General features: G+C 28.1%; 1 protein-coding gene and 1 long non-coding RNA gene across 5 annotated transcripts in view; one reads left to right on the plus strand and one right to left on the minus strand.

Moving 5' to 3' along the window:
- The window catches only part of LOC126735955 (homeotic protein ultrabithorax), a 405,066-nt gene that overhangs the window by 350,618 nt on the left and 34,942 nt on the right, over positions 1-19,506 (minus strand). The window lies entirely within an intron of this gene.
- Positions 1-19,506, plus strand: part of LOC126735956 (uncharacterized) — a 140,839-nt gene that overhangs the window by 78,120 nt on the left and 43,213 nt on the right. Inside the window, exon 3 of the long non-coding RNA XR_007660563.1 lies at positions 11,176-11,391. This is a non-coding gene — a long non-coding RNA (uncharacterized LOC126735956). The remainder of the gene's footprint in view (positions 1-11,175; positions 11,392-19,506) is intronic.

Raw genomic sequence — 19,506 nt, forward strand, 5'->3', positions numbered from 1 at the left:
GCATAAAATAAATAAAACATAAATTATAGCCTAATAACACAAATCTACAAATCCTTCTCTAGGCTTACTGTATTACTGGTTGCTACAGCACAACAAAGCTAAAGTGGTTTTGTTCCCTGATTTATTGGTTTTGGAATTGGATTACCACTCTTGTCACGAGATGGCTCTAGATAGAATTGACCGTTGATACTAAGTCATAATTCCAGACAGTGAACTATCTTCTTTTTTGCATTTAGTGGGTTAGCGTATGTTTTTTCTTAATTTATAGTGACCCAGGTTTTATAAACGAGTATATATATTTGGGCAAAGGTAGATATTTAGCGAGTACCTTTTGTATTTAATCATTTCGATATATAAACCTTGATTTTGTCTGAGAGTTGTAATATTATATAATTAAATTAAATTAGATTAAAGTTCATTTTGTGTTTAACTGATTTTTATATTATTCTTGCGACCCTTTATAAACAGCAAACTTTTACTAGTTAAAAGTTTCTGACATCGACAAAACTGGAAGTATTTATTTATTTTTAGCTATCACAAAATTTAAATATAATGAAGGTTATACACTTGTCCTGGTATTTATAGATGAAGATAGCTTCGAATATTGCTAGCGATGGCGGGCTGTCATATTGATCACTGATAGAATTCCCTATTGAAAAACATATACAAGCAGGCAACTGGTTATATAAATATAACAAAATATAAATAAAACAATAAGGTTATAAGCACATACAAGTAAATTTCAAATCAAAAACCAACCTTGTCATGAGCTAAAATATCTCAGTTGACTATAGGAGTATTAAGCAGGTTGCCTCATATAAATATTTGGGACGCGAGATCAGGATTGACCGAGATAATTAAACCTGAGAGCTTAAAATGAGAATAGGCTTGGCCTGGAAAGCTTGGGGATGTATTTAAATCGAATATTTCTATATATTGCAGACAGAAAACTACAACCTATGGTATAGAAACTTTAACGGTTACCAAAAAAAATAGCGTACAAGCTGCGAGTTGCATAGGAATGCATGGAGCGGTCAATAACTGTCTCTAAGACACAGGATACTCAATGTGACTATACTGCATAGGACGGGTGTGACCGATGTCATAGAGTGAAGTGCAACCTTGAAATGGGACTTTTGAATTGGCATCAACAACGGATTGAAGATGGTCAAAGGGTATTCTGGACACTGAGGTACGAAGCCTATAGGAACAGAGGCAGACCACCAACAATATGGAGGGACGATATAAAGAGAATCCAAGGAAAATGGATACAGGATGCACAAGACTAAAACGGTGGCAGACACTAATAAGAGAGGCCTATGACCAGCAGTGGACGTAAATAGCTGTTTAATGATGATGGATTTAAGATATTTTTTAACACCAAACATTGACAGATATGAGGTAGATTTCTATATTTTATAAATATTCAATTGTATAATTTTTAAGTAGAAGTAATAGTTTTTAATATGCACAGATTAACAAAAAATATTTTGATACTGCTTTTGTTATTAACGAATTGTCATCATTTTATTTATTTAAATACGTTTTTTATTGTAAGTTTTCTTAGCTTGAAATTGGGTATTTATTTTTACGGAATGTAATTTTTTGGAACATGTTTTGGCCTGTTGCAAACCAAAATTTCCGATTATTGTATTTGGTATCTTAAAAATGATCACCAAAATCGTTTAAAAATTTATTTTTTCATTAATAGGCATTTTGAAGATACCGATTCATTTAAAGAGCATCTTACAATATTAACATATTATGTACAACCGTTCTCATAGCAGGGATAATTATTCATTACGGCAGCACCCAGCAAATTAAGTAATAAACAACGAATTGGCGTAATAAATAAAGCAATATATTTTTCTCATTCCGAGCATGTATAATATATTCGAAAGAAAGACTTAATACGTTGATAGGCTATGCAAATGCAATTTTAAAGTCGTCATTTAAGTCCGCCAGAGGGCAGTGCCGTTTTAGCCCGACGAAACCGGAGTTGCATTAATGAACTTCTCCAGAGCCGGACAGACATGTTTATGCCCACGCGGAGTTGCACGCGCTCCGGACCATATCGCGAATTTATTACTACCACTGGGCTGTATCGAACAACGTGACCTAGACTATGGAAGAAATCTTTAAATTATTGCTCTCCTTTTCGCGGATTGTCGATTTATTGCGCGTCAGCTCGATGGGGTACCAGGTGAACCTCATTTGCGGTTTTAGAATGTATAAATTAACTAATAAAATGCATTTTAAAATATTTTTTCGGAGGTTAAATGTAAAAAAAAACTTTTTTTTTAGAATTTTGATGTAAGTACTTACTGGTTAAATTAGAAGCGCTCCAATTGTTTAAAAGTTGGTATATTTCACTCAAAGATTTACTGCTGATCTTTTGACCGCAATGAAGCCCTAATTATGAGCTGGATAAAGTGTTAATATTTACCTGCATTGCAAAATATTAAGTCGGTACGATTAATGGCAAAAAACGAATAAATTAAAACTTGTGATGTTAGGTCTGTATAGAGATGAGAATCGACCAATAATTTACTCTGACAAAGCTTGGTTGATGCTCTTGATACTGTACAAAAAGGATGCAGTGACTCTTCAAAAAAAATAACACCAACGCACCCTCAAATAAAGGGAAGAGGATAACAATAATACATGCAGTCTCAGAAAGTGGTTATATTTTGAACGGTCTTCTAGTTTCAGCTAAAAATATAGTTGATTTTTCCCTGGATTACCACTAAGATACTAACTCACAACTTTTTGAAAATTGGTTTGAATATCGGCTTGTCAAAATTATTCCAAAAAATAGTGTTATTATTATGGATAATGCCGTCAAGTAGGTAGTCAAGTTATCTTGTTATAATAGTACTAAAGCAGAAATTCAAAATTTTATGGTATTATTTTGTTATATTTTAAAAAGACGTAACAAAACAAGAATTTTTATAAGTATAAACAGTAAAAAAAAAAATATGTGTGTAATAAACTCGCAATGGAAAATGGGTAGGTATACAGGGTTGTAACTACCTGCATATCAAATGCATCTGTAGTTGAATTAATAAAAAGTGTAGTAAATACACATATTTTTATATACGACATATTTTAAAAGTAGAAAATTCTTACGCGAAGAAATGAAATAGTTATTTTTGTATTTTATATTATTCTTCTATTTTATTATTAATTTTATTAACTCTTACATACTTTTATAAATAAATATTATTTAACTTGTCTCATTTGACTAGTTTTGCCTCACCTTGAAGAAGAAATAAGTGATATTAATAAAATAATAATATAAAAAATTAGCATAACAAAAAAATACAAAAAAAGTCTTTAGAGTAGTACATAAATTAATAATTTTTAAATTTGGACGATGAGAACCCAAGATATTTATTTGTCAATGCCAGACAAGGTCTTTGGCTTTTTACAGGCACTCCTATATTTTCAAAATTCACAATAAAAAGTAATTAGGAATTTTTTTTACTCTTTTTAAAATGCTACCTTCCAATTAATTAAGCCAATTTTAAAGTGTCTAAAGTGACATATATTGTAATGATATAAAGTGATAATAATTGACAATGTTACGCAAAGGTTTTTTTTCTGGCGTATCTAAAAATATGTTCTGGATTAAAAATTCACTAGTTTGACAATAAAATAACATTAAAAAGCTTTAAAAATTTACACTTTCTTAATTTTAGACCAAGTCTTAATATATTTTTCTTAAGTTAAACAGTTAAAAAAAAAGAATAAGTGTGTAATAAACTTGCAATGGAAAATGGGCATACAGGGTTGCGACTACCTGCATATTATTATGGTTTTAATCCCATTGATCTTATAATATAACATTAAGTAAAATTGAATATTCGAAGAAATACAATCTAAAAATACTTTCCCAACATCAAATGCATCTGTAGAGGAATTAATAAAAAGTATAGAAAATATTATTACAACCCATAGTTAGAAAAACTCCATACAACATAATTTTAAAAGTAGAAATTTCTTACGCGTCTATAAATACCACTGTTCAGCCCTTAATAATAAGCTTAGACAGTGATAGTGACAGTGAAACAGAATTAAATTTAGAGTAGGGAAGAATAAGTTAATAAATAGTGTTTGAATTTATAAGAAATAAAATAGTTCTTTTTTGTATTCAATATTATTCTCCTATTTAATTATTAATTTTATTTACTCTGACGTACTTTTATAAATAAATATTATTTAACTTATCTCATTTCACTAATTTTGCCTTGAAGAGAAATAAGTGATTTTATTAAAATAATAATATAAAAAATTAACATTTTTTACTTATTTTGAAATGCCAATTAATTAAGCCAATTTTAAACTGATAAACATTTGAAATTTGTCCGAAATAATTAACATGTTACGCAAAGGTTTCTTTTTCTGGCGTACCTATCCAAAAATATTTTCTGGATTAAAAAATTCACCAATCTGACAATAAAATAACATCAAAAAGCTTTAAAAATCTACACTTCCTATATTTTAGACCAATTCTTAATATATTACCCCTTCAAAACGTTAATTTTTATTTCAATTTCATAATATAGTTATAGTTTCATGGTTCAAAACACTTCTCTAAATTGGCGGGTTTCTTCTTCAAAGTCCACGCCATGCCATTAACCCAGGACCAAAACAACCTTCTCTATCTCTCTCGCGTCACGTTTCCCCTACGTATCCCCACTCTCCTCCGTAGCTTTACGTAGCTCCTCCTTTTTTTGAGCCATGCTTTCGCCGACGTGCAGACTTTCGTAAACTTTCTACAGCCTGAGTTTCGGTGATGTTGTCGTAGATGGCGTCTGGTGTCCGAATATTTCTTATGGTTTCAGATTGTGGATGTAGGTGGCGATAGATGCGGTTGTAAAAGGACGATTTTGAATATGTGAAATTGTTGTGAATATGTGAATAATTTTTTGGTTATATTATATAATAAGAATTTCATTAAAGTTTAATTTTTCTGTTTTAGTTTGTAATAAACTTAGGCAAAAAATAGTTAAGTAAAATTCAACAATTGCAACATTTCTAAACACGAAAATAATTAGAAATCTTTTCTTTTAAAATTTTATTTAGAAAAATAATTTTATGTATTAGAATTAATTTAAAATAAATTAAATAGAAAATTTTAAGTAAAGAATTTATAAACTTACAAGTGTTGAAAATTAGTTTTTCACTCTTTGATATGTAAAATATTAAATTTTAGGCATAAAATTATTAGAAAATGTTTTTTTTTAGAACTTGATGTTTCCCTAAAAATTATTATTAACCAAAACTTTAATTTTGAAATTTTTTTAACGTTCGTATTAACATGCTTCTAATATATATTTTGTATATAAAGGGTTAAAGTATTTTCTATTATATTTTTTTAATTTTTAATTTTTTCGTAATATTAAATATAACATAATTTTTTCTTAAATGGCTAAATCTTTAAAAATTGTTTTAACATTCGTAAAAATGTTATTATAATTTTGTGTTATTGTAATTGTACTTTATAATTTAATAAAGAAATATTCAATAGAAAAGAGTCAATATTTTCTTTAATTTAAATTTATTACTATAATTTATTAATATTTACTTCAGAAAATTAAATTTAAAACAAAAAAAAACATGGATTGCTCTTGATGTAAAAATACTCGAGCCCTGGTTAGTACACGATTTCTATCAATTTTGATATCCTTCCTGTGTTTTATTGATTTATTTTTCTGTGCTTACGACCAATTCCTCTTAGTGTCTGAGCCCCTGATGATGGACGTAGCAGTGTCCGAAACACGTTGGAAGCTTAGCATCAAAACAATAAAAGTTTCTTATCTCTAATTTACCTGAGTATTGCACAGTTAAAGAGTTAAGTAAATTCGTTTTTTTTAATTGCTCTTTAGGTATCTTAAAATAAATACATTTTTTTGTAAATTGAAATATTTCTTTTCTTTGATTTAACGTTTTTTTTTTAATTTTCATCTTTATTATTTCGTACTTATTAATTAGGTTTTTCTTAGTTCATATTTAATATTTTTTAAGCTTTTAAAGAATGTTCTGCAACAAGAATTAATTTAATGTTGAAGGACGTCAAAACTAATATTGAAGAGCTTTTATTTTTTGAAATGCATTTTCTAAATTAAATAAATTTGTCACTGTACTGTGTTTACTTTTGCCATTAGTTGATACTCACCCTAAGTGGTCTTGTATGAATAACAATAGTTTATTTAAATTTTTTAAACTTTTATGATGCACATTAGCCTAGAAAAATAAAAAATTTGTTGCTACGAAAACTCCTATCATTAAAACTTTCATTAGGACCTAAAAGATCCCTTTTAACTAAATTTTGTAAGTTCTTTTTTTGCGCCCTAATTTTCTCACCATATTACGTCAATTATGCACTATAATTCTTTAACGGTAATACATAATATACATCAAGGATCAGCTTATAATATCCGCAATTAATATATTATTATGGTAATAATATATCTTCCTTCAAAAACTTCAGAATTTTAAATTGATTAAATCGCATGTAATTTAAAACACGGTGAGAAACATGCACTTGCACTTCACGAATATTTTAAATAATACGAAAACGAACAGGCTGGTTTTAGATTGCATAAGGAATGCTAAAGTAAGTCTTATATAATTTTTTTAAAATTTTTTTGTGTCCTAAGTTAAATATTACTTATTCCTAATGCACCCACAATAATAAAATTAAAGGCAAAACAAAACAGAAAAACATGCATTCGTTTAGGTTAAATATTGTTTCCATTTTCAGCGGATATAATGCTTAATGGTTCGCACGCGATCCTGCTATTATTTATACTTTATTTAAGTATAAAGTGGTACATCCGAGGGAGGGATATATTCGAATTAATATAATTTTATAGATATTTTTCAGTTCGTTAAGTGGTAAGTTAGTAAACAAGCCTAATAATTTAAAATATAATATATTCATGTATTTCTTTTAATATTCTCTGAGATCTCGGAAGTATTTATAATACAAATGTGTCATGTAAGTAAAATAAAACACTTTATTATATTCTAATAAAAAATATATTAAACATTTACAATATATACATGCTTTGACAAGCATAACTTAAATGGCTATGGTTAACACTTTTTTATAAAAATTAACTTTATTATTACATATTAATACAAAATTAAAAAAAAGAATTTAATAATATTATAACAGTCACCAAAAATTGCCATCCATTTACGCGATCATAAAAGGGTTCATTCTGTGCCAACATTTTTAGGGTATATCCGTATACAGTTTTCATGTTTTGTTGTCATGTAAATTTTTTATTATGCTTTACGCTTGCGAGTTTTTTCACGTTAGTATTAATTAAAATTTATTGTTTCCCTTGACCCACTTGGGTCATAGCGGGGTTGTTAATTTCTCCCTAAAATTACATTTAAAACTATAAATGCTAAAACAAATAATATTCTAATGTTGGTTTTACATGCCATAAACGAAGTTCTTAAGAAGGTCTTTCACTTAAAAAACTTTTCACTTTAAAACAAAGTTAAAACGTACTGTCATGGGGGTGAAATCGATGTGATATTTCCGTGTCGCGAAAACATATCTGTAAATTAAAATCAGTGCGTACTTATAATTAGAGGCGACAGAAAATCGATGAGAAAGACACACTCAACACGCGCTTTTCCCAAGCTCGGAGTGGTGCGGCTCTGCTGCAAACTGCCATCTAGCATGCCATTTGCACTAGATCGGACACAATAAAAATTCAAGAGAGAATAGAAACCAGTGGTGGGTACCAAAAAATTAAATTACGTATTTTTTCAATAGAGTTAAGTATATATGTAGCTTATAAACTGTTTAACGTAAAATACTTAACTAAAAATCAAAACAAAAGCATTTAAGTAATAAAAAAAGTTCAATCTCAGTTACCTTACCGTATAGTTGAGGTAAATTTCAGTAATTTTTCAATTCTATAAAAAAAAATAGTATAAAAGCCTAATATGAACATAGTAGAGGTATATATTAAAACCAGATTGAAGAAGCACTATTTGAACATAAAATAAATCATGAAAAAATAAAAGGTTCTTATTCTATCTTACTGAAGCATTAGGCCTTAGAGGCTTTAGTTTTTAAGCTCCTAGGACAGATATTCTATAAATTTTTTACAATTTGGTAAACGTAATTTAATTAAGTTAAAGATCTTTTTAATTATTTTAGTCACAATTATTTTTTACATGCTAAAAACTATAGAATATATAGTTCGTAGTATATATAGCTCGAAGCAAAAATATAAAAATGATGAAACATTAAACCGATAATATTTCAAAAGAGAAATATGAAACAAAAAATTATTTAATTAAAAAGCCAACAAATTAAAAAAATAATTTAAATTAATAAATAAAGAAGCGCTGTTGGATTTGAACTTTTACATTTAATTTATTACCTTAACATTAGGGTACTACAAAGACAAATTAGTCAGGCACACATTAATAAAAAATCAAATTACAAAATTTTACAAGTTCATATCTAAAAAAATATTAACTTTGATAATATTTTAGATCATCATCAAAAAGTGCCATCCATTAATAAAAAAAAAATTACCTAAAACTATTCGTATCCATTTAAGTTATGCATAGTATCAATTTTTACTCTTCTATATTTATCTCATTTTCGAATTAATTAGGTGGCGGTGCTATTTTTTTCTTTTAAATTCACAATTTGGTTTTACCTCTTGAGTGTCTTTTTAATTTGAAAAAACATACATGCCATCTTTATTAAACAGTTTAAGTTTTAATCTTTAATGAAATGTTTCAATAATTTTAATATTTACCTAAATTTCTATGTATATATATGTATATATATTTTTTAATATTAATTTAAAGATAATCAGTTATTTAGGAATTTAATTAATCTGGCACAATTTGAAAATTCTAATTTATTTGCAAAATTTTACATTAAAATATTAATTGCATATAAAAAAGCACTAAGTAACTAAACACTTGTATGTGCTTATAACATTATAGAAAACAAAAATGTCTATATATTTAGTTTAAATTTCAACCTTAAATTATGTAGGAATAATCAATTGTGAGAAAAAGAAATAACCAAAACCAGTACACGAATCTATCCTATTAAATTTATTATAATTATTATATACATATTCCCACACTTTATTACTGAATATTTTAAGTTTTTTATATGTCTTATTTTAGGATAAAATTAAGTTTGAAAATGTTGGCCTTAAGTAATTTATAAAATGGAGAATAAACTGTTTGTGCTTTAGTAATAAAAAAGGATTATATTGACAATTTTCCTGGTTTTCTGAAAATAAAGAACTTGTCTCTTTAATATATCAGTTTTATGTACAAACGAGCAAACATTTTGTATGTAAAATCAATCTATATTACTTATTTCAGAATTATATAAAAATTCCATTGAGTATAGTTTGTTTATTTTGTAACCACCTATATAATACAATACGATAGCAACGACTTGACAACTACCAAAGATTTATAAATAATTAGGCATGATTTTTTACGTGATATCTTTTGAAGCACATAGAATTTATGAATCAAACTACGAATTTTATGGCAAATTAGTAATCAATTATATTCCCAAGTCTTACCCTTTCCGTCCTTACTCAAATGGTTTAAAAGTAGTTTACTATGATTGGTCTATTTTTATTGGTCGGTGAGAACGCTATATAGTTAGTTTTATTAGCTTTTAGTTGTTTTTAGCTTTAAAATATGTAAAAAATACATCATATCCACAACAGTTATGCTTGTTAGAGTTAAATTATTTTTTTTTTTTAAAACTCATTATCAAACCAACTTAAAGAATTATGATTTTCCAAAAACTTTCAAAAGCAAATTTAAGTTAAAAATAAATATGACCACTTAAACATTTGTCTAAAATATTTTTACAATTAATCTAAAAGTACGTCGAAAATATTAGTACGCCTCTGAATTTTTGGCGAAAAAAGGCCCGTGACAAATAAAATACTACACCTTTGATTTAGGGCCCGTAAATTTGTGCTATATATTAAAAACGTAAAACAGCAATTATTAAAATGAATGCTTTTTTAGTCATACTCGTTCGTATATTATATTTTCATTTTTCTGGTAGTTTCGTTAATTTTAATAAAATAGTAAATTGTTACACTGATGCAGTAAAATACAATTATAATCCAGTATATTTACTTTACTAAGCTTCCTTTAATTATAAAAAAAATAATACTCGAGTAAGTAAAAAAACATTAATTTCATAAAGGTACATTAACGAAAAGAATTCCAGTTGCATGTCGAAAGCAATAATAATTCTTAGACACAAATAAATAAACATAAAAATGTGGTTTAAATTTTTTCACAAGCAGAAATAAAAATATCCTTTGCAGTCATTAAGGCTTATTATGCCGCGGAGCATTTCCAAGAAAATTTTAATCACCTGCATTGTGTATAGGAAAAAGCATATGTGGTATTTTCTTTTTTACTTTTTAATTGTTATTTTATTCCGCATTGAGATATCCGTGAGTTCTGGTTGGCATGACGTATGAATGGAAATGTTGTAGAAAAAAAAATATGGTGGGGGTTTATATGGTGGGCGTATCTTACTTTAACCGCACCAGTAGATAAAAATGACTATTCAAAAAAAATATTGCAATAATTTTATATTGTAATAGATTTGCTTATTTAGATGGTATTTTAGAACCAGTATTAGAATTCTTGTAAATATGTATGTATTTATTTAATTTTTCATACAATATATTTATTGTCTTTTGTAATGGGCCAAATGTGAAAATCAACGAATGACTGTTTTACTATAACTAATCTTATAATTTTATAAGCAGAGAAGGTAGTTTTTTTAAAATAATAAGGCATAACTTAAATAGGGATGAATATCAGTTTTTTATTATGGGCTCTAAAGGAAAAAGTGTTAACAATATTTTGTCTGAACCTTCAAAAAAAAAGGTTGAGTAATATGGCTGTAGTTGCCAAACATTATTTATAAAGTTTTTCCTTCGTGCATATAAATATTCTATATAAAAAACATACACATTTTCAGTTTCTTTAAATTTGTTTATACTGTATTTTATTATTCATTTTGCCAATAAAATTCATACGGTCTAGTTGTTTCATTGTCTCGCATTTTATTCTTAAATTTTTACGGCCTCTTTGTAATAACTAAAATATTTTTCTTTTTAGTTTTTGCACCAAACCGACCACTGTCCGAATAATTCTCCAATTCATAACCGTGAAAGGCAGGTGACAGTTTGTGCACCAAGTATTAAGGACCAGAAGCCGTTTTAACCCACCGAGGCCTGTCTATTTCACGATACACACTGAATTCCGGCACTCCGCCTTTAATGTTTGTGATGGCCATTACTCATATCGATGTCGCCAAATTCAGGATTGAAAAGGGTTAGTATTAGAGGGGATAAAAATGAAAATTACTCTTTTTTTTTAATGTCATTTAAGTAGTTACTTTGACGAATTTCTAATAACGATTCGAACATAAAAATTAAAAAAAGCACTAATATACATCGCAACATATGGTAAAAAATGGTAAGTTATTTTTGATATACAACTGTGGAATTGTAGTAAGGCAAAATCCCATCCCTGTGGCTACTCTTATTTAACCTACCTAATCCGTTTAATTTTGGATGTAAATAAAAGGAGTATACGTAGTCTTGATTATATGACTAGCCAAAGTGTAAATATTTCAGTTTACTGTTTCAAATTATTTAATTGCTCTTTGATTCGCTCCTTGTTTAAATATGTGCCTTTATTATTATTGCCATATTGAATGCCTTAAGGTTGTATAGAAGATAAGATTCCTAAGATCCCTTGCTTATATACAGCTGAAGTTCATATTTTTCATAATTATTACATCGACTATGAGTATTTAGTTTGATTTTTGCAATATATAGCTAGCCGAATATTATTTAATAATTTTAGCACAGAAAAGCTTTTTCTTATGATATTCTGAACGTGTGCACGAAACTAAGGTTTTTCACGCTGGATACAAATTTTAATGTAGAATTATTTTCTTTCAGTTTTAAGTTATTTTAAATAGAATTTCTTTCAATTTTACTTCTAGTACATAAAAGTCTAGTTTTATCAAAATTTATTAATAATATTAATAACAAGGACTTTATTTGTTCATTCACATTTCAGATTACAGACTGACAAATCAAAAAAAAATAAATAAAATAATGGTAAATATTCAAAAAGGCGAGGTTTACTTTGTCAGATTGTAAATCTAACAACTCTTCAACTAACCCTAACTTAACTCTAATACCTAAATTAAAGACTACAAAAGTAAATACTAAAAATGTTTTTCAGTTTAGGTAATGTTCAGCAGATAATTCTTTAACTGAACGTTTAATTTCCGGCTCCACTTGCGATTTGTTATAATTAAAAGAAACATAGATTTGTGCATTACGCGCATATGATTGTGTTTCACAGTATTAAGAAAAAAAAAATATATCAATGGTATAAATGAAAAAGAGAAGGAGGGATAAAATAGCTTCTTGTGGCACATCTGATCTGATATTGTTATGAACCACCTTGTACGACCAGCTGCTTAAAAATAAATTTACAAATTGAAGAGTCTATGCCGAAACCATAATATTTCAGCTCAGCTAATAGGAGACGATGATTCAGAGTACCAAAGGCCTTGGAAAAGTCTAGAAATACCGTACTAAAATTCTTTTAAAATTCACATTTCTTATTAAGCAGTAAATAAAATAAGCAGCTGTTAATAGTAAAATGAGTTAATATTTGAATATAAACAATTCGTTGGAAAATCGTTGACAGTGTGGTAAGAATACTTATGATCCTAAACTTGGAAACATTAGAAGGCTGGCTGTTCTTTGGTATAGAGATTCCCAGAGCAGTTATCCAGATTGTTGGAACTGGTTTCTTCGCCATAGCCATGTTAACAATGTGTAAATATATACGATCTAGTAAAGAGGTGTATATTTTTACCATTTTTTTAATTAATTTCATCTTTAGTTCGGACGTTATGTAGAGCGAAATATATTTCATGTATAGTTTAGCTTAAAAAATTTTAAAGTTAATTTCTCGAGGTTTAACACATGAGTATCGCGTAAAAGTAAATGTACTAAACTAAAGCATAATTTAATTGGAAATGAATATGTTTTCTCTAGTATTATCGTCTATTATTCATAAAAAAATGCACTTTATTCTTTATTTAAAAAGTTTTAATTTAGTATTAGAAAGGGCTTGTAAGTGTGAAAAATCCATAAAGCTTTTTTTTGTTATCAAAAGAAGGAAAGCTTGGAAATCATAATCTGTATTTCACTCTTGCTCTTTTTAAAGAAAATTAAGAAAAATTAAAATAATAAAAAATTAATTATTGGTTTAACTGTCCAATAGAAAAATATATAAAATAAAAATTTTAAACAATTATTTTGTATCTATTTTAATAAATTTATCTTTCAATAGCGAAGCTGTACAATATACAGAATAAAAGTTAGAGGGCGCCAAGACATCCAAAAACGTCATCAAACTTTATGGAAAGCGCTTGCATTGACCTTGGCTTAAAATACAGGGAATATTAATCTACTTAGTAACAAGTCGCAAAATACAACATTTTTAAATAAGTATACAATATTAAAAAAAAAACTATAACTCCCATATAAAATTAGCTAAAAAAACTACTACAGTATGCTTGGCAAATAATAATCCAATCTGCTCCGTTATTCATAAAACTCTGTCAGTAATCTCAATGTCGACAAGTATCTATATATTGAAATACCCGTGTCTAACAAAACCTTCTTTTTAGAGTCAGTAATAGAAGAAAATGTTCGTCTAGCTATGAAACTATCAACTTATTTCATGGACCTCTATAATATAAATAGCAAAATTATAAAATTTTGTAAAAAATTTCTTTTCAAGCCTCTGACATACTTGTCTAATTTGTGTATTTGCTCTTATACCTTTTCAGATTTCGTAAAAAAAAACAGAACGCTGAATCTTGGTTTACAAGCAATAACCTAAAATTAAATATTGACAAAACTCAACAACTTATATTCTCAAATAACAGTCAAGTGATATTTGAAAAATCTGCCAAGGTCCTTGGGATAACTTTGGATGATAGAATGAGTTGACGCACACTCGTATCTATTTTGATAAAAAAAATTGAAGGTATCCTTGTAGTTTGTGTTTGGACAGAATAACGTGTCAGTTCATGATATGTTATTTTTTACTCTTATATGCCGTAAGGATTGGAACTCTAGGATAACTTAGGACAACTAGGCAGGCTGCTGAGACTATTGCACCCCATTTTTTAAAAATTTGAGGAAACTCTACCTTGCTTATACATTTACCCCCATTTATGCAAAATACTTGAAAATATAAGTAAGTATGAATCCAACTTAGACTATCATCAGTAGCAATCAACAAGCTCGGCATCACTTCTGCGTCTACATAGATATAGGTTTGAGTTGTAAAAAAATAAATGTAAAAATTCACCTATAATAAAATTTAATAAGCTATATCTTATAAAAATGCCTTCTATTCTACTCAGTATATGGGAGCTCTTAATAGAGGATTTAACGTATTCAAATATGTCATAATATTACATATCTTTAATTTGAATCAGGTCTATTTTAGTCACTGTATTGTGATAAAATATATCTTAGTAAGTGTAATGTTTTATATATGTCTATAATGCACGTTTACCAGTAAGCACTGTAACTTGCACATTTTTAACCTGCTAAAATTGTATTTGTTTATGAAGTAGTCAATAAAGAAATTTAGAAAAAAATTATCTATCAACTAAAAAATTAAAGAAGAGAGGGTGGTTAACTTAGAAAATTGAGGGAATATGTGCTTTCATAAAACACTCTATTTTTTATAATTTTTAAAAATTTCCCGACGAACGCACAACTTCAGATATCCCTTATTTATTTTTTAATGTCCCGCTCTACGAACTGTACCTAAATACAATGCAATTTTAAACATAAAATGTTTCTAATTGTGTGCTAAAATATTAAGAATTACTTTAATCGTTTTAATAATATTTATAGTAAAATGTATGAAGTGAAAACAAATAGAAAAAGAGAGAAGTGCCATTTGATTTTTATCGTGTAGTATTAACAATTTTTATAAATCATCTACTGAACTTGCCTGTATTGATTCCAGTGATAGACAAGTGAAAAAATAATTTGCGTATAATTTTTTTTTATTTGTTAGTGTAACTTAATTGCAGAGAATTTTGTTTAATTTTTTTTAGTCCTTTACTTTTTTCGAAATTAAATTAATAGTATTTATCATTGTTGACTTTAGTGTTATCAAGCTAGTAATACAAAGCCTGCATGAGCTTTTTAAAAATTTAAAACTTTGAACATATCAAAACCCGACTAATAACCGACCAATAAGATAATTACTTACGGGTCAACTTTAATTCTAACGCAAACGAAACTTATACTTCGCGGAAAGCATCATGCAACTGCTCAACGTTTTTAGGATTAATCTTTTTTTTCTATGAAGAAAGGTAGAATAGACTTTAGTCGCTTTATGATCTTCATAGTTATTAAAATCAGTTGACTCTTGGTCTCCGTTATTTTCCATAAATAAATCTAAGTCTTATTATAACTAGTAAATATTTTATTTGGAAAAGTGTTTTATTGGCCCTTCATTGGGAAAGCATAAAGTTTGAGAGTTTGGAAAATTTATATGAGGAAAAACTTAATAGTACCTAGAGCCAGCATGCTAGAAGTGAATAGACTTTTGGGTTTAAATTACCCTTAGTTGAACCAGCGACATCATTCTGATTTGAATTTACTCACAAAAGTAAATAATTACTATGCAGCACTTACGTAAAAAAATATATAATAAATATTACTTAATTACCCAACTAGGCCATTTATGAACTTTCCAATCTTCTCAAATATGCAAAAAACTTTAAAATAATAGACACTTGCAAATATTCAATTAAAACTAAAATTCCTTTCTACATTCTTCTGACCGTTTAATCCTGACCTACATAAAACATAAAAAATCCATATCCAGCGTCACCTCGAAAACTAGCGGTCGCTTATTTGGGGTTCACAGAAACTGTGGGACTCAGCTACCAGCTGTAGCTGCTTTAAATGGGATACAATGGGGGAAACCAGAAACAAACTCCATTGCTGAAGCGAACCGTGACGGGCCATTAGTCAAACGACCGGTCACGTTTTGGACCGGGCCAAGGTGAATACGTGAATTCGAGTCAGAAATAACTAGACTCTATGGAATATTTTTCTGGAATGATTTGGTAAAGGGCGTTATCCTAGAGATTCGATTTAATTTTTGCATTACCCTTCATGATTTATTTTAATAAAATAGTAGAAATTAAAGCAATTAATTATTTGTTTATTTGCTGGGCGAATTTTACGAATATGGTAGGTTTATCTGAAACATTGGCCATTTAAATTTAAAGCCATTATCTGAAGTGGTAATATTCTGGGTTTAAAATGACTATTAAAACATGTGGCTAAACAGCAGGCAATTTTAACAAATTTTTTTCAATACAACTGTTAAAAAGGGGTCCAATAAGTCAAAAAACAGGCGCACCGGCGGATTTATCAACGAAAATTTAACAAGTGAACGTGCCCTAACGAGAATTCTGGTCGGCGTTAATAACCGTTAGGAGTTGAGGCATGGCGCCATTTCATTTATATAAACACGCGGTGCACCCCGTTAGATATGGCCTATCTCTCTTCTTGTTGATTCTTGCAGAAAAATACACAACCGGGCTTTATGACGTTGCCCGAAGAAGGTAAAAGCCTTCTATCTGATCTGAAAATGATATATTTTTAATTAGATTCGTATTTCATAAAGCGTTGACTTAATGTCATTTGAAGGCACGTAGCGCCTATATCGGGGAAGAATTATTTTGTCCCGTTATTTTTTGCTCCCAAAATAATATTTTAAAGATGCTTTTCATGTATTTTAAAGCAATTGATCATAAAGATAATTATATTTTGTGAAATGATGTACTGAAATTGAAAAAAAATATCGATATTGAAACCGTAATTTACATCGAGGAGCTGAAGCAGAAAGGATGATGAATTACCCAAGGATATATACAGGTCTTTAATTTCCAGTTTGTAACTAGACACTGCATATATCCTCGGAGATCATTGCGAACCGATAAACGTAAGAAGTAATGCATTTTTAATAAGGCCCATTCATAAACGTGTTGTTATTAATAATAGGCGTTTATATATTGCCGACCACCAACGTAGCATTTTCGATCGATCTGCTGCGGCTTACATTTGTGCGATTGTCGATGATAAGGTAGACAAAACAAAACTTGATAAATTTTACTTAAACTTGCCTTACTACGGGTTGGAAGTTACAATAAATAATATTTTGATTACTCCTTCGTAACATATAAGATTAGTTTTAAATTAATGTAACACCTAAGTCCGATATCTTTCATCTATAAAATTATAATTGTGGGTAATTATAATTTTAATGGCTTCCAAGGTGGGTACTGTGGATACGATAAATCATTATTCTTGCCTAATTACTGGTGTGCCCTCAGCTATTACATATTCGCTTATATGAATTTCTGTGTGGCACGAAACAACTTGAACTAAGTGATTGTTGAGTTTTTATTTGTTTGGAGCACTTTTGTAATGGAAATTTGTAAAAATATTAATAAAGAAAATTAAGTTATTTTTTTAAATTTATCTTTCACTTAAGTTATGCATTAAATTAATATTTTTAAATTCCCACAGCTAAAAAATTACATTTTTAGGAATTTTAACAAAATATTAATGCTTATTAAAATATTTGGATATTACAAGTATATTAATAATTCTATAAAAAGGTAATATTAAATACATTTAGCAAGCAGACTCTTTAAATGGAATTAACTTTTTAACTTAAAAACTTCTAAATATCCTAGAAATATTTAATTAATAAAGCCAGTACTATAGCATTATAAAATTTAGAATCAAGAACATTAAATTGAAACAAATTTTTTAAGACATTATTTTGGCATTTTTTAGCAAAATGTATTACCATTTAATACCTAAATATTTTTTTATTTGATGTATTGGTCATCACACTTGGAACACATTTTAATTTTAATCTATACAACCTTCTTAGCATTACCCTTAAAACAAGTAAAAATATTATTTTGTTGGATTAATGAGCAGGTATGGACTACAGTTAACTAGTTGCAAAACTGCTTAAAGTTCTAAGGTAGTTAGAAAGAGCATCGCAACATATTTTAATTTGGGCCCATACATTTTACTTGCTAACCATTACATTTAACGTAAGTAAAAAAATTTATTATCAATTTTAAAGCTCGCAGTCGCAGAACCGCTTAGACCTTTAAAATAGATAAAAAGGGCACCGTATTCATTTATGTTATGCATATTATTATTACAAATTCCATATAGTTTTAAGATATGAGTTGCCTACTTTAAAGAATATTAAAACATAATTAAAAAGGCGTATTTTTCTGTACTTCCGACTAATAAATTTATTAATTTATCATATCGCTTAGTTAGGGCAGACAATCAGTTCTTACTTCGTTAACTTTATTTATTAGAAATATATTAGTAATAAATATAAAAATTCCTGTTTTTGAGGTCATTTATAGTCCAAAGTTAATCAAGCTCTGAACTATTCATTAAAGACAGCCTAAACACACTTAAATATTGAATTCTTAATATTATCTTTAAAGTAAATAAAAAGATCATTGTATTTATTTTAAATTAATTATGAGTGACAAAATCGCTTAAGTAGGTGAAAAGGGCATCGCATTTATTTAAGTTATGCATATTTATAGTAGGAAGTCAATAGAGTTTTAAAGTAGTAAATAATTACTCTACAGAGTACTATTGCAATATTAAAAAAATAAAAAGCAAATCTTACAGTCGCCCTCCAGTTATTTATTAAACATCATTCAGTTTTTATAATTCCCTACATGCTTCGGACACTGCGGTGTCCATCATTAGGGTATAAAATTTTAAATTGGTATTAGTTTACACACCAGGGTTTAAGTCCATGTCAAAAAACCCTTTATTTATTATTATTTATTAATTTTTTTATTACAGATAAACTTTACGACGCCACTGCAAGTATGGACTATTTCTTCACTATTAAGAATATTAAAAAAGCTTATTTTCCTGTACTATTGGCTATTCATGGGCGATTAACAAATTCTTCTTACTAAGCTTATTTCATTTTTATGACTTGTTAAATAACTACCACTTAAATTAAAACTTAAAGAAAAAACAATTATTAAATTTTTTGAAAAGTTTCTTCTTTCTTATATGTTGGTCAGGTACTGAGTCAGCCTCTTTTATATAAAGTCATTTTCTGTTCATCAGATATTCCGGCAGCATTCGAGGTTTCCGTTATAAGCGTACGCTCTTATTTTAGCAACAGTTAATGATAAATTGATAAATTTAATTGCTATACGAAGAAAATGAAGATCTTTTCTCGTCAAACTAGTTTTCAAAACGTCATCTTACAATTTATTGCGGGATAATTATTTTACTTTAC

Source organism: Anthonomus grandis, chromosome 5, assembly GCF_022605725.1.
Source record: "Anthonomus grandis grandis chromosome 5, icAntGran1.3, whole genome shotgun sequence".
Taxonomy (NCBI): Eukaryota; Metazoa; Arthropoda; class Insecta; order Coleoptera; family Curculionidae; genus Anthonomus; species Anthonomus grandis.